Below are 24,997 nucleotides of genomic sequence, written 5' to 3' on the forward strand. Positions count from 1 at the left end.
TGGTAAGACAACTCCCACCTGTTTATGCTATATACATGTGTGTATATATATCTCCTCAATATATGTTCCATTCTATATGCATCCGAAGAAGTGGGCTGTAGTCCACGAAAGCTTATGCTCTAATAAATTTGTTAGTCTCTAAGGTGCCACAAGTACTCCTGTTCTTTTTGCAGATACAGACTAACACGGCTGCTACTCTGAAACCTGTCATAGTAGATCAGTTTGGTGGCAGAACATTCCCTGAACAGCCAAAGACCATAATTCCTTCCCCTCAGTGATCTCCACCTGGTAACAATTCACTGGATTTGACTCTTACTGCAGTCCACAGGGAGATGGACAGACAGTGCGAGCAGGTTTGCCACCCTTTCTGTAGCCCAGGAAACAAGTCCTGTGCTCTCTAGCAGAGACCAGTGCAGTATACAGGGAGTAGCAAGTGGGTAGCTAAAGTGCATTTCCATGTGAATGTTGAGTACAAGGGGGCATGGCTGTCAGGAATCCAGTTTTTTGTCTTCTAACTTCATTAACAGAGGGAGGGACTTTGCTAGCTGCTTGGGACTAGGGTCAGTGTGCTGGCTCTTCAGACAGCAGTTGGTGTACCTCACGCTAAGTTGAATTTCCCCCCCTTCTCATCCTTGATTCTGAAATGGACTCTACTTCTGAAGGAAGCCACCTGGTGACTAGTGCCATTCCTGCCCACCCTACCCCAATTTCAGTAGACAGTTGCATTTCATGATGTCTTACTAACCATGAATAATTTAGGGGCTTAGTTACCAAGAGGCTGCACTCTGCTTTTGTTCAGGAGATTTGCTTTATTATTTTTGTCAAAGATTCTCCCCATCCCTCCATCCTTCCCTCTTGTTAGTAAGATGCAGTTATTATGTGGTCATTGCAAAGGCACGATTACCTAATTTGATAATACAGGGTTTGCATATTTCCAGTCCCATCAACGTTGTATGTAAATTGGGATGGAAATAATCTCCCATTTTTCATGACTCGCTGAGTAGCTTCTCAGTGCTCTGGTGAGCTGGGCAAGGGGACAGAAATTGTGTACGATCAGTCCAATGTGCTGAGCAAATCAAAGCAGGACAAATTATCCTTAATCATGCCAAGCACATTTACAATGTAAATGATTGGTGCCAGGAGCCTGTTTCAGTTCCTTCCCCTCTGCTCAGAGCTAAGATTCTGCTCAGTCGGCAGGAGCCTGAGAACAAAGCCAGGTGGTGAGAGCAGCTGAAATTAGTAAGGCTAGGTAAGTGACCGTGCAGATGCTACTGAATCAGGGCCCAAACCTGTGAGGTGCAGTGCACCCTTTGTGGGAGCTGAGCACCTTGTAGATTGGGCTACATTAAAGGATAAAGAGCACTGAAACCGGTTTATCACCCGTGCTAAGACCCCACAACTCAGTGGTGCCTGGTATTTCTACAGTGCTCAGAACCTTTATTTAACTAAATTGTACAGCAATAATACAGGACAGGGGAAGCCTACGCTCACCGTTGCAGATAGGGAATCTGAGACGCACCTGGCTGCATTTAATCTCTGTCCCAAACTCAACTTTACATCTCACCTGACCAGGGACTGGTAGGGAGTCAATTCAGCCCTCAGCACGGGTCGGAACAGCCTTGAGAACTGCCTTACCTGTGTGTCCAGCTTCCAGTGGCTCCTATGGGGCTTTGCTGGCAGTTGGTAATAGCCAGGGTTAGGAATTCCCTGACCGTGATCCCTCCCTTCCTCTGCTGCTGTGCCCCCAATGTGTGTTTTGCATCCGGGAACCAGCAAGAAGTGGTGTGGAGCCAGCTATGCCTACTCTGCACCTCTTGGGGACACTTGCTATATTAGGGGAATTTCCTTTTGGGCATTTAGGGTTGCTCTATGGCTCCTTCACACTAGCAGTGTGTGACTCCAGTCCAGAGAGGTTGCCTTGTCCAAAGCTCCACTGGAGGTGGGTGGCAGAATCTAGGTTAAAACTCAGATCTACTTATTAACCTGTTCTTGAGACCCCCGCTTCCTCTGCTGTTATATTGAAGACGCTTATCTTCAAGGTACTGTATGTACATATTTTGGGCATTTGTACTCAAGAAGGAAAGGGAAAAAAATATTTTTTCCTTCTTTCTGTACATATCACCCAGTGTCTTGTGGTCTGTGATCCCATTCATTGGCATCTCACAAATGCATTCAGTCAGAGTCAAGGAATTCCTCTTGGCCTCCACTGGTTAATTGTCAGAGGACGTCTTTAACTGAACTCCCCTTCCAGTGCTGCATAACTTTGGATGTCAGCAAAGATGCCCCAACTTCTCACTGGACAAGAAGGATCTGAACTCATTCAGCAATAGCCCTTTGAGAACAACAGTACCCCTGGCTGGGACTAAAATAGGTAGGTATGTCACTCACTTTCCTCTGTGCAGGCAGAACAGAAACAGACTCACCTGGTGTTTCTTGTCCTTTGCCCTCTAACTATACTCCTCCTTGCAGACAGCAGCACCCTGCCAGCTCTGAGCCACACTGCACAGCAATGTATATATGATGTTCTAAAGAAGCTCTCAAGTGAATTCCCTTATTGGTTGAATGTGAAACCCTTTTTTTCTTTAACCACAAATTACAAATAGCAGAGCTGCTGAATTGCTTGTCTAGGTTCCTGCTGCTTTTGGTTTCCTTTGTGTTCTCTGAAAGCACATTATCTTCTCTCTTTCTTTCTGTGTATGTGTATATAATATACATATAATAAACACACACGCATGCACACACTCGCCACTGTTGTATTCTCTGCTTCTGTCAATATCTCTCTCCCGCCAAGTAAGCTCCGACAGCAAGAACCAAGAGAATAAGCTCCACTAATAATAGACACTTAGGGGGTGACTTTAAAGGGGGAGGGGAACAAAGTACCACTGATGGACATTTTGCATCTGTCTATCGAGCTCTTCATTCAGTGGTTTCAGCACATTGGATGGTTTGCCCTTTTACCCTTAATTCAGCAGCAGCAACAAAAACAAAAGGCCTGGATTAGTGACAAATGAATGTGGTGGGAGCAGAGTGTTCATTTGTGCAGTGAAATCAAACAAGGGCATGAAAATAATAATAAAAAAAATACCCAGGAAACCTCATCTCCCCCACTGGAGGAGAAATACAGTATTTTCCTGGCAATGCTCCAGGTGAATTTTCAAGTGGATCTGATTTCCCCAAGTTTATTGTTCAAGGAATGAATTAGGTGTTAAAGATTATGCTCGTCTCTAAATGCCCAAATGTTATGATTTAAAATACATTAGCAGATTTCAAATTTTGATCATCCAATTGGCACTCTAAACCACAGATTCCCTTTCTGGTGCAAATCCAACCACTTTAGCATTTTTCTTTTTATCAAATTAACTTTGCCTTATGGTGTTTGTCAATTGTAGAAAATGTAAACACACAGGAAAAATGCAAACAGTTGTATCATGTTTCATCGTGGGTTAATCATCTTAAAAATGATATAGATTTTATCTCATCAAAAGTGATGGCTTATGACTGCCCATATGGCTACTTTGCTTTCCAGTGAGGGATGTGGAATCTTTTTGAGATGTTTTTTAAAAAAAAGAAAAGGCGATATTTTACTATCATTGACAATGTTAGATCTGTACCTTTTGGATAAAAGGTTTTGTGTGATTTTTGATGCATATGAAAGAAAAATAGCATAAAATCAAAGAGCAACATTTCATCTTTGTAAGATATTAAAAATTTAGAATAAAGAAAAATCTATTTAGACTTTTCCCAAGCTAAAATATGTTATGTACATTGTAAAGAGTAGGAGTGCAGTACAGATCAGAAGTAAACATTCTACCCTGGTATCTTGATGAAAGATACAGTAGAAATTGGTTTTAGACACCTGTCATTCTTTTCATACTCGGAGTACTTCAAAATACTTTACCAAGCAATTAGTTAGGCATTGTAGTGCAAGGCATGCAAATAGGCATATAAGATGCTCACCAGCCGCTTTTGCTGAGCTTTGGAAAATAGATATAAGCCACAATTTGGTAATCAGAATTATGTGGGTATTTAATAATATATTTATATGCAGTATATTCTACTACTAGATGGTGTGGTTCCTGGTAAACAAGAAATAGAAAGCTGGGACTCAAACTGTGCAGAAAACTTGTTTCTGTAGTTCATACATTTTTTTTAATTCATGCCTCCTGTTCAAAACTGAGATTCTGTGTCATGAGAGGGTACATTATGCAGATCTGATTGCATGTTCAGGATCATAATTATTTGATTTCTTAAGGGTATAAATAGGTGTTTTGAAAGTTCTCTGTTTTGGTATTAGGTCCTTTTATATGATGATATAACATCATATATTATTATTAGCATCTTAATGTGTTACTATGATTGTTGAAGTGTCTGAAGTACCTTGGTGATGGGAGGCTCTTGTAATTTATGATATCAGGTCATGGATTAAGCAAAATTTCCCATTCATTTGATGGCCCAATATGGTCATTTGTTGTTGATGATTATATTAAGGTAGCATTCAAGGTATTAGGGCCCCATGAAGCCCTGTTGTGCTGTGGGGCTGTACAGACATGCATGAGAATATGGCCTAAAGCGTTTACAATCTAAGGCCTCAATTCTGCAAAGAGCTACAAGTATGTAAAATTAAGAAGGTGCCTCGGTATTAGGATTGGGGCATTAGAAGAGAAGTGGAGTGTGAAGGGTAGGAGGAGAGAGATGCAATCAAATATTTACATTAGAGCAATTTTGAAGAAAAATTATAAATGGATCAAGTTCTACCCCTGATTTTTGCCGGTGAGTCCAGGCAGCTGGGCCTTTGTGCCCACTAAGGGCCCCATTGATTTCAGTGAGGTGCCCCATGGGCACAGGGAGTCACCTGAATGGAATCTGTTACAAGACAACGGGCTTTACCCATCATTGATTTGCTGAGTCTTTCTATAGATGGTGTGCTAGAGGAGAATGTTGAGGACAGCTCAGTGCAGGGAGGCAGGTGTTTCATGCTTAAGGGACAACATGGATGCAGAGACCTTTGCATGAGTGTTTGTGAAATGGGTAGACACAGATGGCATATGGCTGTTCCTTTTGAAAGTCAAACAGCTGCAGTGTTTGTTTATTGCTGATGTAGCATCATGGAAAATATCCAGGGTTTTAAAAAAAAAAAAAAAATTGTGTATCCTTTTACTGTCAGACAATCCATAGCTCTTTCAATAACACATCCATCCCAGACCAAAGAAGAGTTAAACAAAAATTTAAAAAATCATTAGAAAAAACTATAAAACCATACAGCTGCAGCTACAGACTGGGATAAACTTTAGGGCAAAGGAAAAGGATCTGCTGAGTTCTTGCTGAATGTCCATGTATGTGAAACTGTACCTAGTGGGGTGCGAAACACAACTGTTATGTCTTGGTGTTCTGCATATTCCAGTGGGATCGCCTAGTGAACTGGGACTGGGATGAAAACCTATTTGACAATCAGCAATATGGCTAGCCGAAAGCAATCCCCAGTAGAAATTTGGGCCTATCACATATACTAGGGTAATGGCTCCTTTGGCTTCAGATGCTTCTAAGCAAGAGAAGAATCAGGCCCCCTGACACTGAAAAGTGCTCAGCGTTTGTAACTGCTGCTGTCTTTCAGGATCAGGCCTTACATAGAGAGATTTCGTCCAGTAGTGGTTTGAGCCTTGGCAGTGAGCAGTTGGAACTCCTAAAGGGCTAATCCTGTCGCACTACTTCTCTGTAGCTCGGGCTAGTAATGCCTGGTAAGGCTATTCTGCAGTCTGGAGGGGCCTCAGCTAGGATCTTAGAACAGCCACTGGCTGTATTAACTTACTGCTTGGGCATTTTGCTAGACCTGGTGTGGATGAAGGGACATGAAGTCCATCCTGTCCCAATACTAGGCACATCTGGATTTTCAGACCTCCAGAGAGCCCTCCATAGTACCTGAGGGAAGGGTTGAGTGCTACTGCAGAAGGGAATTTGCTCTACCTTCTCCCTTTCTGTGTGTCTAGTCACGTGAGGCCAGAAATCCTTTCCTCCATATTCCAAGTATGTTAATGGACAGCTGGCCATCTCCCTGTTCGGGTGCTGTAAATTGACTTAGCTCTTGCCCTGGAGAGAACTAGTACCTCTTCTTCATCTGTCATTGTACAGTAGTTAACACAGCAGGGTCCGATCTCAACCGGGGCTTTTGGATGTCACTGTAAAGTTTAACTTTGTCACAGCTACAGCTGTTCCAGATGGGGTTTTCTTCCTCCATCTAAAACAGTCTGGTCCCATTCCTCTACAGGACATTTTTAGAATTATAAGGTCTTTGGGGTGATGACTGTCCTTTTAGTTCTGTTTTTATTCTGTACAGCTCCTAGCACAATGGGATCCTGGTGTACTCCTAGGGTACGTCTATACCGTGAGTAGCCCTGGGCTCCATTCCAAGCATGAACGTCTGTACTACAATTAAACAGTCCCGTAGTTCAAGCCCTGCAAGCCTGAGTCAGCTGACGTGGGCCAGCCATGGATGTTTAATTGCAGTGTAGACATACCCGTGGGTACTACTGTAGTAGAAATAACAATATTGTTTTAGCTATAGTATTCAGTGCAATCTGATGGCTCTGCATTTAGCTCATCTGCCTGTGATGTCAGAAGATTAGGAGTATTTTTCAGCTCACATTTTATTTAGGAACATTTATGAACATTGGGGAGGGGAAGGGGGACGACTATGAAATAGCTGAAACATACTAAAGACAACTAGCTTTTTTTAATTGTATTCTATGTTCCAGTAATTGAGCCCCTCCCAAGTGCTTTTGCATTATTTAATTACATATTTGTAGTTCCACTCAAGCTAAAAGTAAAACAGCAGATGACCTGATGTATACTCCAGCAGCATTCCCCATTACCGAGATAGGAATAATTGCATTAGTGTCAAATGGTAAGTACCTAGTACTCACTGTCGTACAGACTGGTGGCCTGGCTATACACTTACTGTCTTTTGCATTATTAGATATATTATGCATAGCTGTGCTACATCTTATCAGATCCCAGTGACATCCTGTGTACGTTTTAGTTGCAGGAACCACAAAGTGAATTAAAAAAAAAATAAAAAAATAAGCAGTACCCTATCTGCCACTGAAAATGTGTCTTGGGATGCCCCTGTTATCTGACATGGAGATGGTGTGTGTACTGATTTATTACAAATCACTATCGGGTCCTTTAGGTTTGTATTTCAAATCAGAAACAAAAATTAATCACACAGTTGCGAACTTTATCTGTTTCACTTGAAGAGAAATAGTGTCTGAAAGCTCCTTTGCAAACTCAGCTGGAAGATTCCATTGAGTGTCAAGTGTACTTTATTGCCTTGTTAGGAAGATACAGAGCCCTGTGTTCAAACTTGGGCACCTCTCTTCAGCAGCCTAATATCTCCTGTTGTAGGCAAACTCACTCAGCATCTCTATAGCACTTTACATGTTCAAAGATGGTGATGCCGAAAAACATTGTGTTGCCTCCTTTGTTTCTCTGTGTCAGCAGCTGCATCTGAACTTCAGGCTGCCAGATTCTCGGAGGAGAGTCCCAGATGGGGAATATGCACTGTCAGAAAACAAATATTACTTTTTGTGAGCCTTAACCCATAGAGCGCTAGGGAAGAATAGAGTTCTCTTTTGTAACATTGCTCCGTTCTCTCTCTTGACTAGTTTATCTCCTTTCTCCCCTCCATCCCCACTGGCAGAAGCCCTGACTGCCTCTCTACACCTGCTTAGATCCTAACATCAAAAAGCAGCCTGTAGACATTATGAGAGTATCTCCCTTATTAAACACTGTGCATTGCCTTATAGCAGAAGGCTGTCCCAACTGCATTGTTAAGACATGGACAGCCATACATTAAGGTCTTGCGTATATCATGCCATGGGCCTCCTGTGTCTATATATGGATGTACAATATCAGCATGCACTGATGTCTAAATTATGCAAAGTTCTGACTGAAGTAGGATTTCTCTTCAAATTTGCAGCATTCCCCCCAGATATATTTCTTGTCGAATATTCCATTTAATTGTACTTCCATGAGTATTGATTGAAGTTACCAGATGTTGCCCTTTTTTCAAACTTGTGCTTCTTGCCTGCCCCTGTCATAATTGCATTACAAGCAGGAAACTTGGAATTTTTATCCAAAGCATCAATCATTCACTCAGTGGCAGGGCAGGAATAGATAATAAGTTGGGCTTGGAGTAAATCTGCTTGGGTGGGTAGACCAGGAGAAGGAGTGCTTTAGTGTTGAGACCCTAAGGCACTACAGGCGGTATTTTAGGCACCGTTTCTCTTCACTGACACAAAGTGTTGCAGCAAAGTAGACTCCACATAATGACAATTGGGCTGGTGGTGGCGGTGATGTGCCCACGTCTGTTACAGCGACTGCTTTGGGTGGGTTTTTCCTCAGACTAGCTCCGAAATATACAGTACAGCAGGCAAAGTTGTGGCTCCTTCCCAGCTTATTTCTCCATGTTTTTGGGAACCCACTTGGTATGGGGGTGACCCCTAAGGCTACTGGAGAAAATGTACATTTTGTTTTTGATCTCTGCCTTTACAACATCTGCTCTTCATTGGGCACCAGTGAAGTTTCACGAACGCATAATGGGCAGGGAATTGGAGATCAATTACATCTTTTTACCCCCATGAGATAGATATTTGCCATATTTTACAGATCAGGAAACTGAGACACAGATTAAACAAGGTCCCACAGGGCGTCCGTTTCAGAGATGGGAATAGAGTCCAGTAGTCCTGACTCTGTCTTGTATTTTGTCCACTACACCATACTGGGCTATTTTGTACCAAAAATGGAAGGCAGAGTCCTGACAGGAGACACATTTCTACACAGTTAGGCAGCATTGGAATGAACTGTCTAGAACCACAAAATGTTCAGCCCCAGTAACCAGTCCTTGTATAGCAGGAACAATATAAATATGATCCACTCACTCTTATCAATGGTAGTTGAGGAATCCAGTGACATACGGTATGCTCCATTAGTACTAACTCTTACTTTCCTTTCTCTCTTTTTATTCCCATTGAAACAAGTCTGTTTTTTCCATTGCCACAATTTCTGGATCCCCTAAAATCATTGTCAGCCATGACTAAATATCTTACTCCCCAAAATTGATTCAGCTTTCTTGTGTCCCCATTTCATAGAATCATAGAAAGGTAAGGCTGGAAGAGAATTCAAGATGTCATCAAGTCCAGCCTCCTGCGCTGGTCTTGGTCTCCTTTTTCTCACACCCTCAGATAGACATTTCTTGTTTGTATTTTATTAGGGAAGGGCTGATCATGGCTCCTAGTTTAGGATGAGTTGAGGTTGCTCTTAAAGTAGGGATTCAACTGCTTTGTCATGTATGAAGAAAATAATGTGCCCTCCCCCCAAATTATAGCACTTACTCCTTAAGTAGAAAATAAGTTTCCTGAGAATTTACAAGTAAATCTATTACTTTGGGTTTAAATTAGTTTTAAATGGTTCATTTTAAGAAATTTAGCATCAAGTGTTAGACCTTTTTTGTCCCGAATGGTCTCAGTAACAAATAACTTGGACTATTAAAACTTTCTATATAGTTTAATACTCACTGAAATCTTGTGAGTAGGCTACATTTGAAAATGTTGGTTTGTTTAGAATCTGGGGTCATGATTTGCTGTTATTCTTCATACCTGAAAGTTTCTCCATCAGTGGCTGATGAATAATGTTCTTCGACAGAGCATATACTAATATTTCAATTTTGCAGGTTGACTTTATCAGCCAAATCTATCTACTATACCTCAGTTGATTTAATAGATTCTAGGACTGGAAGGGACCTCGAGAGGTCATAAAGTCCAGTCCCCTGCCCTCATGGCAGGACCAAATACTGTCTAGACCATCCCTGATAGACATTTATTTAACCTACTCTTAAATATCTCCAGAGATGGAGATTCCACAACTCCCTAGGCAATTTATTCCAGTGTTTAACCACCCTGATGGTTAGGAACTTTTTCCTAAAGTCCAACCTAAACCTCTCTTGCTGCAGTTTCAGTCCATTGTTTGTTTCTTCTATTCTTAGAGGCTAAGGTGAACAAATTTTCTCCCTCCTTATGACACCCTTTTAGATACCTGAAAACTGCTATCATGTCCCCTCTGTCTTTTCTTTTCCAAACTAAACAAACCCAATTCTTTCAGCCTTCCTTCATAGGTCATGTTCTCTAGACCTTTTAATCATTCTTGTTGCTCTTCTCTGGACCCTCTCCAATTTCTCCACATCTTTCTTGAAATGCGGTGCCCAGAACTGGACATAATACTCCAGTTGAGGCCTAACCAGTGCAGAGTAGAGCTGAAAAATGACTTCTCGTGTCTTGCTCACAACACACCTGTTAATGCATCCCATAATCATGTTTGCTTTTTTTGCAACAGCATCACACTGTTGACTCATATTTAGCTTGTGGTCCACTAGAACCCTTTCTGCCGTACTCCTTCCTAGACAGTCTCTTCCCATTCTGTATGTGTGAAACTGATTGTTCCTTCCTAAGTGGAGCACTTTGCATTTGTCTTTGTTAAACTTCATCCTGTTTACCTCAGACCATTTCTCCAATTTGTCCAGATCGTTTTCAATTATGAATTCATGTTTCAGCTACTTCAGTGCACCTGCTTCCCCCCCCCCTCATCAAAAATATGATGTAAAAAAAATGAAGGATTAGAGGGGAAAAAAATAAAGGTAGGTGGGCACAGTTATAGGCCGCCAAGGAAAAGCATTTAAAAAAATACATTTAGCAAGATGTAATGTAAATTAAGTATGGCACAGAACCTACCTACTCTGTGGAAAGGCTGGAGGTGGCAGGAATGGTCTATGTATTTGTATTGAGTGGTGGTGTGGTGTTTTTTAACACATTATTGTGGTGGTGCTAGTCAGGATTCCATAGTTCCATGATGAGCTGAGATTTGCACTTGAAGTTGGGACTCCCCTGCTATGTTTTAAAACTAAACTAAAGACCAGATCCTGATGTACTTCTACAGTTTTGCACTCTAGACTTTGGTGGAGCTGCTCCTGATTAAACCAGTGTAAAGTCAGCAGAGTCTCGCTGTAAGATGACTTGGGATATCGCTCTGTCCCGCTCGCACACCCAACCATGATTCAATGGTAGACAGGTTCTTTAGGGCTTAAAAAAAAAAAGGGGGGGGGAATTAGAAGGATCCCAAACTCCTCTAAGGGAGACGGAAGGTTGCCCCCAGCAGTGTAACAGCCCCCCCCTGTATGTCTGGGGAAAGGTTTAGCTTGAGGAGTGATCACTGGAAAAGAAGTGGGGGTGGGGGCAAAGGAGGTTTGCAGGAGGATAGCTGGGAAGGCAAGGAAGCGGAACAAGCCTGGGGCGAGGGAGAGAGGATCGAAGGGGAAGAGATGTCACGTTTCGGGGGAGCAAGATGAAGTTGCCGCGTCTCCCCTCTCCCTCTCCCAGCAGGCGGGGCAGCAGTTCGGGAGGAGGGGGACGGGGAAAGCTATACAAGTAGGGAAGGGGACGGGAAGAAAGATGTGGAAGAGGGGAGGAAAGGAGCAGGGGGGAGATCACCCCATTCTGCTGCGGCAGCAGCTGTCCCTGCTCCCGCCTGTCTGCCAGGGCACACCTGCTCCATCCCTTCACTAGTGCCTGGGTCCGGGTACCGCGTCGTCGTCGTCCTGCCTCCAGGCCCCGCCCAGTCCTGGCCTAATTGGCTGCCGGCGGAGGGGGGAGGGAGGGGGCTCATTAGGGATGCTGGCTCGCAGCTGCTCCGGTTAGTCTGGAGCCGGGCGCCTGGCAGCAGCGAGATGCGGAATGAGACCGGCGAGAGGCAGGAGCTGGGGAGCTGAGGGCTGGGGGCTCGCGGCACCCACTGACCCCCTCCCCAGTCCCCGGAGCCTCAAAGCCCCTCCCAGGACAGCGCTCAGTAATAAAAGGGAGGCAAGTCCCAGGCTGGCACTCGAGCCCTGAGAGCCTGACGGGAAATTATCCCCCTTGGCGGAGGAAGGAAAGCAGGAGTGAAGAAGAGGGAAAGGAGGTGTGGAGAGAGCATGGGGATACGGGCTGCAGGAGGAGGGTGTCCCGCACGCCTGAGGAGGCGGCTGCTCTTCCTGCTGGAGCTCTGCAGCTGGGCTGCTGCCCTCAGAGGTAAGTGGGGGACGAGACAGCAAGACACGGTGCAAGCGGGCCCCGTCCACCGTCAGTCCCAGGGAGGTGGCTGCGGAGTTGAGTGGGAAGAGCACTGAGCCGGGAGCTGTCTCCTCCTTAGGTGCTGACTGCATCCCCGGCTAGCTGGGGATGCAAAGTTTGCTTAGGCAGCCCTGGGTTTAGTTAATTCTCACAGGTTGCACCGCAAGGAAACCCCTCTTTTTTTTGTTCCGTGTGTGTGTGTACGTTTGATGCATGCAAGGAAAATTATTCAGCCAGCTTTCAAAACTAAAGAGGGTAGGGTGAGGTTACTCCCTTCCTCTTGCCATTCAGTCGCACCTTTATATCTGTCTGCTACCTGGAGTTCTTTGCATGCACTGAACGGGGATCACCCTTTTTGTTTTTATGGTGCACCTCTATTGGATGGGCTGTTTTGAAAAAAGACCCCATGGGGGGAGGGGGCGGGTCAGAAAAAAAACATGTTCTGCTGCAGGACATCGTGTCCAGGAGTTCATTTGGGGGCGGGGGGGGGGGGGAGCCAGAGAATGGCAGTGGAAATTGTGGCCACTGGTTCGAATCCTTAATGAGAACAGAGGTGACTTACCACAAAACTGCTTGTTTTATAAGCAGATAGAACTCCAGCCTGTTAAAGTGGGTGAGAAAGGTACAGCACGAGTGTCCGTTGGACATTTCCAGTGGGTGAAAATGTACCCATTGGACAAAATTCCTAAGCCTCCTGCCTTACTTTACAATCTCCTGTAGCAATGAGAACTTAATTACTTGTCAAATAACACTCCTGTCTGGGCTATGTTTATTTTTGGTACACACTCGTTCCCACATTTTTATTTAACGTCCGCCTGATAAAATACTTCAATTAGAAAATCTACCAAGCAACTAGCCAAAGAATGTCAACTGCTCAGCCTCTGGAATCCTTGACTCCTTCGCTATTATATCTGGACTTCTCACAAGTGTGTTTGGGGGTGGGGGTGTGTTCATGTTTGCCATCCTTCTCAAGGAAAATATTTGCTGTTGGAAGCTAGTGGTTTTTTTGGCGGGGCTTTTGTTGTTGTTGACTGTTTGGAATTTGAGATTGATACATCAGTTGTTGTTCAGCTTCTTTTCCAGATTAGAGTAATCAAAATCTGATGCTGTCTGAATAGATCCTGAAGGAATCTCTTGAGACTGTCTGTTATGTAGGAGTAATAATGTCTGTGTAGATCTCCATTCTTGCCATGTGTATTATGTTCGTCATTCCATTTTCTTTCCCATGTACTTTGTTGTTTTAGTATTTATAAAATAAGTCATTAGCAGGTAACTGATAACATCTCGTTATAGTTCCTGTGTGTTTAGCTGTCCAGCCTCATCTGGTATTCCCCAATAAAACCAAATGATTTCTTTAGTATAAAGATAAGGGTGTCTGCAGAGGGGATATGTGGGAAGATTTTGGTGTAATTGGGTGAAGTGTAGTATTTAGGAGCCGTGGGACAAAAGTTCCTATACATAAAAAATGAACTTTTGTTTTCAGGATTGACTGTGACAGGGCAACAAAGTGCAGTTTAACTACTTTTTCACCCCCTATGCGACGTAAATATAGTAATTTATATATGTTCCTGGGGGAAATGTGTGTATTTAAATCTGAAATATTAGAAAGTGTGGGGTGAAGGGAGGCTTAAGGACTTTCTCCTGCACATTTTGAACACTGGGAGTTTTTGCCATTGTCTTCAATGGTAACAGGATCAGGCCCCTTTAAGCATTTGAAATTTCACACTACGGGTCATGTGCAGCAGACCAACTCTTCTTCTGTCCTCTCTTGCTAGAAACAAGCTTCAGCTACTTAATTAAAATGTACCATACAGGATGTTTTAGGTACCAGGCTAATGTGCACTTGTTTTTATACATTATTATGAGGGATGGCAAGGTATTTTTAGAATCACTTCAGTGGCTGCAGTGTCTCTCTCATTTTTTTGATACTGCATAGTGTTTACTTGTAGCTTTAGCTGGAGCAGTTAACCCCAGTTACTGACCCATTGAGCTATAAGATTACGGTTTATGAAGTTGTCTTAGAGGTGGCTCTAAGAGAAATTGTATTCCAGAGTTTCACTCTGAGTAGGGCTTAAAAGCAAAAAGGAATGATTGCAGATAATCTTTGCATTGCATTTTAAGTCTATTAGAATGAATGTGTGCATAGCTGCAGGCTTTTATTTTACAATAAACCATTGTACAGAGCGATAATGGTAATTTGAAAAATGGGACATAAAGTCACTAATATTTCCCTGGTAATTAATTCATTGATGCATGGAAAACTGTAGTTTGTGTCCATCCCCATATCTGATATAAAGATGCCTGCAAAATATAAACATTAAACATCCTTCTCTCAATGTCTTGTTTATAAAGCCTATGGCTATGCATTGGGTGGTATTGCTAGATCTAAGTACATTTTGTTCTAAATAAGAATCATTAAGTGTTTTCCTTCTTCTTCAAATAGTGCCTATGCATTTACAGTACTGCATGACAGCCACTGCATATTGCTACTGATTTTATGAAGATAAAGAGCACCATTAACCCATGTAATGGAATAAGGGTGGGTCTGTGGCCAACAAAGTATTGGAACAATATCTGTTTTCAGTCTAAAAAGTCTGGTAATATGTGTGTAAAACTGAGGACAACAGCAGTCTAGATAGTTGCATAGCTGAGACACTGTCCAGGATTCTATGGACCAGTGAGGCAATAGAATACAATTATTGGAGGATATCACTCTTGGAGATGGAACCAGAGGAAATGCTTGCTAGGAAAAGGCACAAATACTGAATTCCATTTGTAATAGTCTTCTAGTTAAGGTAGAGGACTGGTAGTCAGGAGATCTGGGTTCTAATCCCATCCATGCCACTGATTTGCTGTAACCTTAGGCAAATTAATTTTACCTGTCTGCTTCAATTTCTCTCATTTGTAAATGGGACTCATGTTTCATAGGGGTATTGTTCATCTGAACTCTTTTTAGTATTTGCTAAGTATTTGGAGTCACTGGATTGGAGCTCTAACAGTTCTCTATGGCATTTCATTTGAGGCTTATTACTGTATTGCTGTGGCTAGTTCCACTTCTTTGAATAGGTAGAGTAAGTAGAGTGGGTGTTTAAAAAAACTGCTTGATTCTGCATTTGAAAGGAATATATTATTTGTATGTTGTTTTCTGGAGAGTCTCACTGAGGTTCATTTCTTTGTACCTGGTACCCTGCTGAGAATGAAGCGTCTTGGTTATTAAAAATACATTTAACAGTTTACAACTTGAAAGTGTGTGTGTGTGTGTGTGGGGGGATATTCTGACCTGCCAAGTGCTAATTGAATCCGCACAGTGTCAACATACTGATTTGTTTGATCTTTTTAAAGTCCATATGTGGTGAATGTGTTGTCTAGATGTACATGAATGTACATCCTTTGATGTGGGGAATATACAAAATGTAAGGAAATAATCGTGGATAATATTTATGGTCCATTTGTGTGATTTGGTTCTGAATATGTCATGTAAAGAGTCCTCTGCGTGGGCATTCTGCTTATGGACTTAAGATCATATGGTCCATCCATCTTTTGGGCACTCCAGTGTGTAATACCTTTCAAGAGTGTGTCTATCACTCTTCATTAATTTGTGTGAGAAACTGATCTTCTGAGCAGAGAGATTGTTCCTGAGCTAACACCTGCAGTTTCTGTTCATGTCACCATATTTACTTAGTAGTTGATATCTACCTTTGCTATATCCTTCAGAACGATGCACACTTGGTATACTCATAGTAACATGTTAGTTCCATTTCACAGATTGGGAAACTAAGGTTCAGAGAGGTAAAGTGACTTGTCTGAGGCCACAGAGAGGATTCTGTATCAAAGCTAAGCCTAGAATGCCGAGATTCCTGGTCCCAGTTCTGTATTTGGACCACTTGACCATCTTCTTTCATCTTTTTCTTGATGAATGCAAATCTAGATTTTTTTTCTAATATTTCTTACAAATAAACTCCTGACATCGTCTCATATCCTTGTTGCCCTCTTTGATAACTTTCCCAATTCATTATCCTCCTGATAATATGTTGCCACAAATAGTGCATGAAATTTTAGTGGGGTGGGGTGATTACACTTGTAGAATGCCAGAATTTCTTCCAGCATGAGTGGGTTCTAATTCTTTACATCAGAGGGCAGTGATCACTTTAATATCTAGATGCAGTAGGTAGATGCAGCCCATTGCGTTTGTTTTTTTTTTAATAGCACACTGGTTGCATAGCAAAGAACTTTTTCACATTACTACTTTTCAAAGAAAATACAGTACACTACCTCCAACTTAGTGTAGGTCAGTGTAGCTTTGCACAGTAACTTCCCTCCTCTGTGGCCAAACATCAAATCAAAGTGTTATATATAATACTGTCATGGCACACACATCTGCAAATAAACTCCATTTGTATATTTCCTTACTAGATGACATCTTTCTGTGGAAATGTTCCATTAATGTAATTAGAACTAGCATAACACTTCCTTTGTGCTAACCTAGTTCTGAGATTTTATAGTTAGTCTCTTTTTTTTTATATGCATGTGCTACTTGGTGTATCATTTATTCACAGGCGCTGGGGGATATATATTTTCTGTCTCTTCATATGCAAAGAATAGCTCTAAAGAGGTGACATGAGCTTACCATGCTATGAAAACAAATGTCCTCCTTGATACCATAACTGAATTTCAGACCTAGATGGACTTTCACTAATGCAGAATGAAAATTGCTAATATAATAGTACTTTCACAGTGAATTACAGACAGCAAATACAAATAGTATGGTATCATATACTAAGATGGAAAATTACTTGCGGTACAAGGGATCCCGCAGGGCAACTTGATGTATCTTTTCTGTATTTTTAGTCCTGCTTTCTGAGGAAATGTGGAGTCTGAGACTGAGAGCAGAAATTTAACACCAGAGGCTGCTGTTTCTGTTGTTTTGGATGTTGCTGCTGTTGTAATGGAGCAGATGGTCGGATTCATTTATAGAAAGTAGAAACTTGTTTCATTTTCCATTTCTACTTTTAAAGAACTTGTTTTGTGCCGCAGTGTATCATTTGGCTTACCCATATAGAATGGATATTTGCAAGTATGCTGTTTTTATAGTCTGTTACAGATCATTAGAAGACAATAAACTACGTTGTAATGCATGTTGCAAGTAGATTATGAAAATAGCTAACAATATAAGCAAGTCTAAACTTATTATTTCACCTTTTGAAACTTACTTATCTAACTTCAATTGATGGTTTTGTCCTCCTAACTATCTCAATGACATCCAACTATCTAGTAATGTTGGTGACGTAGGAGAACAGGAATTGCCACAATCAGTCGAGGGACCTGTCTAACAGTACTAGATGCTTGGGAGAAATCCAGCAGTAGTCAGCTATGGAAGAACTTCCCCATGTGGGAAACTTCTTTCCAAAACAAGTAAACAAATATGCCCTTACCCTTCCCCCACAAAAAATTCTATTTAGAATTGCTGTTGATGTCTTGCTATCTACATAAATGTCTAATCCTCTCATGAATCAAACCAGAGGGGGAAAAAACCTGCTGGTCAATATTGTCCTCATGGCTGCCTTTACGGGTCTATTAGCTGCTTCTACTGTCTATTCCACAATTTATAACCTGGGTTGGATTGTTTTAATGAGATGACTTTTTTAGTAACAAAAAAGAAAGCAATATATTGAAATACTATGATTAGAGAAACAAAATGTAACTTAATCACTTATGAATTATTAGCAGGCCTTACCTTTAGAGAAGAAGGATAATCTTGTGGTTATGGCAGTGCCTTCAGGAGTTATGAGTTCAGTTCTTAGCTCTGCCACAAACTCCCTCTGTGACCTTGGGCATGTTACTTAATCACTGTATGTGGCTCTCGACCCCATCTGTAAAATGGGAATAATAAGGCTTATCTTTGTCTGCCCGGTCCATTTAGATGGCAAGCTCTTTGGGACAGGTCCTGTCTTACCATGTGTTTGTGCAACATCCAGGACAATGGTGCTCCTATCTTTCTTCGAGTGTCTAGGAGCTAATGTGATACTAATAATTTGTTGACTAATTGCTTTCTTTATTAGTAGAGCATATTTTAAAATGCACAAATGGGAATTAGGTGCTGAAACCCGTGACTTTCAATCGGAATTTGCTGCCTAACTGCCCATTCGTGCCTTTGAAAGCCTTTCCGAAAAAGGAATTATTTGCAGGTGATAGAATAACAAGCCTAGAATGGGAAGACTTTGGGGATTGGTAAGGGGAGATAGAATGCCCTAACAGCAGTTCATCTTTTTGCATCCTGCCAAGGTTGGTAGTAACCAAACATAGTTACCAACTAATGCCTGGCTGGCTGGCTTGTAAGAAATGAGTTGGCAGCTCAATTCAGTTCCTGGTGGGCAAATGTCCATGTCACATAAAACCACCACCATCGCTGGAAAAAACCTTTTTAGCGGAGGCCTCATCAAACAGGCCCACAAACAGCCAGGCTTGGAAAGTAGTCCGTCTTAGTACCAATGGTGGCAACATTCACTACTGCTACCTGGGCCCTATCCTTTCTGTGTACAAAGAAGGTTTCTGTCTGGTTCCTTTCATGAATGCACAGTTCCCCTAACCTCTAATTCTAGAGAGAAAGCAAAACATATGCTAACAATATCACAACTAGGAAATCTTCCCAGACAAAGGCGAGGGAGGCAGTGCGTGGATAGGGCACTGGGCTGGAACTCATAGGGATCTGAATCTATTCCCAACTCTTACTTCGGCAAATGACTTTGGCTCTTTGTGCCTGTTTCCCCACCTTTCCTTTGTTTACTTATACACAATAAGAAGATCTCATAGTTTATGTAGCAAAAAGGGACCTTGGTCTCAGTTGGAATCTAAGTGCTATAGTAACACAATAGTTGTATTGGATCCAGAAAAAGTCCATTTAAATTAATAATGGGAGAAAAAGTGGTGTTTAGTTTTTGTTTTTTTAACACAGCCAATTTTTTTTTAAATGCTGCTTATTTTTCCTCAAGTTTAGGATGACAATCTTTCTAGCGCTGCAGAATCACAAGAGAACTATGTTGGGTCATTGCAAACAAACGAAAAATCAAAGCATTCATTGTTTCTTTAAACATGCTGTAAGATCTAAAGCTTTAAAGAAAAAAAAATGTTTTTATAAGAATCTTCCTTAGTGAGCTTTTGTTTTTCTCCCAATCCAACTTGTTTTGTTACCCTAAAAGAAGCCACAATTTGATATTATCATAACAAGAGATTAAAGTCTCTTAAATTGTGCTTGACAAGAACTTCAGAAGATACAACACAATCTGCCCATTCTCAAATGCTTATCATGCTGCATATCCTAAGGCACTTTACAATCCATAAAACACTCAAAGCAAAACTCCTATTGAACTGGATAAAATGTAGAAAAGAAACCTTAAAAGCAAGTTTGGGGAATGGAAAATGTCTGCCTCTATGCTCAAGCAAAGAGTTCCAGCTCTGAGGGGTACCACAACTGGAGTCCAATGGGCATCAAAGAGTTGTATCAAAGTCTTGCATCCAACACTACCTCTCCAGACCTCAGACTGGTGTGTAAGGAGTCAAGTGGTCATGTGGACACACAGGATTTGATTAAAAGAAGGGATAACCCAGAAACCAAATTTGAATAAAGTTTTCTCCTCGGAGAGAGAGAGAAAATATTAACAGGTGTTTGCTGAGGTGTGTCCTTGGTGTGGACAAAAAATATATATATTTACATTATATAAGGCCATAACTTCAGAACTTAACGTCTACACTTTGCATACATGCATATACTCTAGTCTGCGATACAGAATATGGACTTATACATCAAAACAGGCAATGCACATGCAAAGATGCAACATGGGCAAAGATTTCTGGACCCCTAGCCTATTATGTAATCTCTAGAAGCATGCATTTGTGCTGTGCTCAGAATAAGTCTGACATGTTCCATCTTCTTTCTCTAATTTGGGAGGTACATATGAAGACCAGTGTTCACTAGGTCTGAAAGAATACCCAGCTAGTAAATATGAGATTCTGCCTCTTTGATCCCTGCACATCTCTGAGACAATCTTCTTATTTCATTTAGTAAAAGGCATCACTTCAAATTGTGTGCACATGTTTCATTCTTTGATCAACAGACTAATGTAGATCTTCTTGTAGCTGATATAAAAATGGCTGGCTATGTTCACTCACTTCAGCAAAATGTTCCTCATCTTTGTAATTTAGGATAAGGGCAGGTTAGCTTCCAAAAATCTTTCTCCTGATTGCTGTTCATTAGAATTATGGAGGAGGAAAGGAATGACAAACAAAAGACTCCACAGCAGGTATTTGATCTGAGTTTAAAATGAAGTTTCACAGTCTTCTCTTAATTCCAAGTGACCTGGAACAGTGCCACACTGTGAGGAACAGATAACAGATATCTGATTTAAGGAGGCAGTATCAAACTTGCAATTAGCTGAAATGTAAATTCACTGTTTCAGTTGACTGTGTTTTTCTTTTTCTTTGTGGGGGAAAGCATTTGGGGGGAATGGGTTATTGTATCCATCATTGCATCTCCTCCACCTGAGGAGTATGTATGTGTATCAGTGTAAAGGGCTGAAGGTGAGATTTTCAGAAAAGCGACAAAGCAAGTTAGAGCTGGGACTTTTAAAGGAGCCTAAGGGAATTAGATGCCCAACTCCCAGTGAATTTTTCAATTTTGAAAATTTCACTCTGAGTGAATATTTTATTTGAATTTTGCCTTTCTGTTTGGAGAATGCCCAGACAGAATGAGATCTTTTGATTTCCATTGGTTCATGTTTGTGGGTGTGGGTCAGAGAGAGAGAGAGAATTTCACTTAGCTTGCTATGCAAACAATTAAAATCTGAGCTGAATTGCCTACTTGTGATTGGTTGCAAGTCATGCTATTACTGTGTTCCCTAGTTGGATAAGTATAACTTTTTTTTAATCTGGTAAAAGTGCCTTTGTGAAACTAACATTTTTTTTCTGGGCATTTGTGCCAGCAAAAATCAATTGTTTTAATGCTTTCAGAGAATAAACATAAAATAGGCACACACAGCTTAAGTGAGAGAATTGTTTTTAACTGTGAACCAACTACTCAGTCGCTTCTTCTACCACATTCCATAGTAATAAATTGTATTATAGAAATGAATTTGCTCTACTAAATTGAATTCAAGTTATTGTATAAAATCCTGTCCAATCTACACAATCATAAAGTCATGGACACTTGTTATGGTGATAGATGCCTCATAACTTCTTGGGAGTAGGCCAAAACCAAGACTGCTGTAAATCTGAGGATAGGCATTACCCTTGAAATATTATGTATAAAATCCCTAGTTTAGGAGATCTTTACTGTGTGCATATATTGTCAGAACTCGTGTGTGTGTGTGACACACACACACACACACACACACACACACACTGGTTTCTGTTCCTTTTAGCATAAATATATACAATGTAAACTGTTTGCTTAGAGTTTAAACTTTAATTCTAGATAGCATTTAGCAACACTTTGCCTATCAGAGTGCTGTACTAGAATTGAATAATGAATGCAGTGGACATTCTGAAGACACTAGGTGGTGCATATATTTAATGCATGCCTTCCCTCTTTAGCACTATGTTCTAACTGAAAGATTCCAGATAATGCTCCAGATATTGCTGTGCATATCATGTAGTTCTGAGAGTTGAGTACATTTGTATAGGTACATTAAAATATCCTTCTAATTCTGAAATTGAATTATTTTACCCAGCATATTACATATTATTTAAGACTGGATAGCTCCCATATATGGTACACAAAGAAATTGTCTTTTATAAGAGATGGGTTGTGTAGCTGTCATAAATTGGATTTGTTTGGAAAATTGCTATAATTTACTGTGTATTATGTTGTTGGGGAAACAGTGAAATCCTGTTAGACCCAATGGACCAGACCCTCACCTGGTGAAGTCAGCACAGCTCCATTTAACAAGGGTTAGTTCTATGTTAAGTGAACCCTAGGTTCTATTGGATAGGGCTGGGCAGAAAACTACAACTCTGTTTTGCAAAACACTTTGAAGTTCGAGTCCCTGCACTGTCTGATTAGGGACTGGCACTTGAACCTGTGTCTCCCACATCCTAGGTGAGTGCCAGGCTACTAGCTATTCTGGAGCAGAGATGCTTTAACCACCAGGCTATTCTGGAGTGAGTTTCTTTCTCTAGAAATGTTTCTGCAAAACATTTTGTTTTTGCTGAAACAGCATTTTTTCAAGACAAACATTTCATCATTTTTTCCCCCCCAACTAACTCTGCTATTGGAGACAGAGAAAGTGACTTCCTCATCTCCTGAAGCAGTGGTTCTCAACCTTTCCAGACTACTTGTACCCCTTTCAGGAGTCTGATTTGTCTTGCTTACCCCAAGTTTTACCTCCCCTAAAAGGTGACTGAAATATTGCTTTCTTTCTCCTTTTTGCCATATAATTATAAAATAAATTGATTGGAACATACATATTATACTTCCATTTCAGTGTGATTCTTGAGCCTCTTTTCACTTTTGAGCCTTGTCATTCTAGGAGGCAGTGAAGCAACAGCAACAATTAAGTTTTTTCTCCACATTGAGTCTATTCCTGAAGCCTGTTGTAAATCTAGGCAAATACTGTGTCTAGATGAGTTGACAATGCACCTGGAAGACCTCTGCATACCCCCGGGGTAGGCCTATCCGTGATTGAGAACCACTGTCCTAAAGTGAGGCTGACCACTCATATCAACCCCTTATTACAGGGAGTGTTTGTATGTGTTTAAACACACTCACACATTCTTTTGTAATATTTGTTCTTATTTTTCCTTTTGCAGCCTCTCTAATATCAGAAGCAAAGTCAGTAATTTTATTCTAACCGTTGAGCCACAGTGTGTTTCTATTTTCAAGATTAAAACAAATTTATCTACTCCAGTTGCCTTTTGGGAGCAGTGTGTAGTATTACCCATACCTACAGGATACTACTTGGTACCCCGCAGAAAACATGCCAGTAATACACGGTTTTGTCACAGTAACAGAAAAGCTCCTGCTGTTCACACTGTAATATAGAATCTAGGACTTATCCAATGTCAAATGAGCTAACCAAATAAAAAATGAATTGAAAGTATTTAATCTGTCAGCATCAATGAATCTAAAAGGATTATCGCTCCATTAGTGCTAATAGATTTTTTTCCAAAGATAACTTTGCTACTTGACTTGCCCATTCCTATAAAGATTGTTACAGATCTAATTTATACTACAATTTAAATATTCCTGCTATATTTCGATTGAATCTGGGGCTTGTTAATGGGCTACCTTGACTTTTGTTACGATCAATAACTTTGCTTTAATTGTCTGAATGCTAGTTCCATTCTTTGCTTCTATAACACTTCATAACAATTGTGGAGAGCTTTATTTTATTTTTTTGAGCTGTAGGGAAATGTAACCTTTTAACAGCTCAAGCTAATTACTAGAGTTGCACATCCCACAAATTATGCACCAGCCAATTCCTGCCTCCCCTTTTTCAGGAAATGGCATGGGATTGAAAAAGCAGGAATAGAACAAAACTGATATTCTGCTCATTACAGGTCTGATCCTGCTCCCATTGAAATCAGTGTCAGAATTCTTTGGGACTCACTGAAGTCAATGGATCTCTTTCTAGGGACTACAATGGGGACTGAAATAGTTTTAAACATCCAGTTATCTCCTAGAAAATTCACACAGCACATTCTCTGACTAGATGAAATTGAATGCTCTATGGGGAGGAAGGAGGTGGAAATGTAATGGATAGAGAACCTTTCTGACTTCAGATAGAGTCTAACTCAGTATTTTTAATGTATTAGTTCTTTAGATTTAAATAGCACACACAAATGCCCTTACCAAGCTCCCAGTGGCCTAACAATTACATGCACAATTGTGAATGGTGATCACCTAGCATCAAATAATGAATCCACTAAGCCAGCTAATAAATAAAAAACAACAAATTAAGTGCCCTTTTCCCCTCCCTGACCTCACCTACCCAAACATACCTTTAAGCTTCCCCCAAAACCATGTAATTCCTTCTGCGGCGCACCTGGAAGGTCAGGCCATTTTAGAAGAAGGTTTGAGGCAAGTTTGAGTCCTGGGTAATGACTAAACTTTGTTACCATTTGATGCCTATTTGGTTCTCTCTGAAATGAGATGATGGTTTCAGCCCATGTCCTAGTGGGCTGATATTACCACTGCATTTAGCACTGTGCTGAAAGCACTAGAGAGCTGATCAGAGGCCAAAGATTGAATATGAATAGGGAATAAACCTCCCTCAGGTCAGTTGTGACAAAGCATTGCAGTACCGCTGTCCATATGTTTCACTTGTATTACGTGACTATTGAAAACCAACGACGTTCTAGGTGCTGTTTCTGTTCTGTGGTTAACTGGAAGTCTTCAGTCTCCAGTATTGTTTCATCCAGCATCTTTCATGAGCGCTGTTATTTCTAATCACTACTTTTTGAGGTGAAAGCTTTAAATGTGAAAAGGTAATGAATGCTGTATAGGGGTAGATTTCCTGGTGGATTCTGCAGCTGTGGTATACAGAAGGGCCTCATAAAATGTGGTAAATGGTGACCACTGTGCTCTCAGCTCTTGTCCCTCATCCCTTCAAAATAAGGTAGACTCTGTAACTAAGTGACATGTCCAGCTGTTTTTACCTTTTCTGAGTGAACAATTTCAGCAGATGTGAACTGATTTCTCTGTGTGTTTGAAATACAGGAGTGCTCTTTAGCACTTTTACCCTTTGAAAATATGAAAGCTCTTGAGTGCTTTCATATTTTCAAAGGGCAGTAGCAACTTTAGTGAAAGAGGAGAGTGCAGAAAACTGACTGCTCTATCTTTTATACTTTTTGAA

Source organism: Trachemys scripta, chromosome 2 (assembly GCF_013100865.1).
Source record: "Trachemys scripta elegans isolate TJP31775 chromosome 2, CAS_Tse_1.0, whole genome shotgun sequence".
Taxonomy (NCBI): Eukaryota; Metazoa; Chordata; order Testudines; family Emydidae; genus Trachemys; species Trachemys scripta.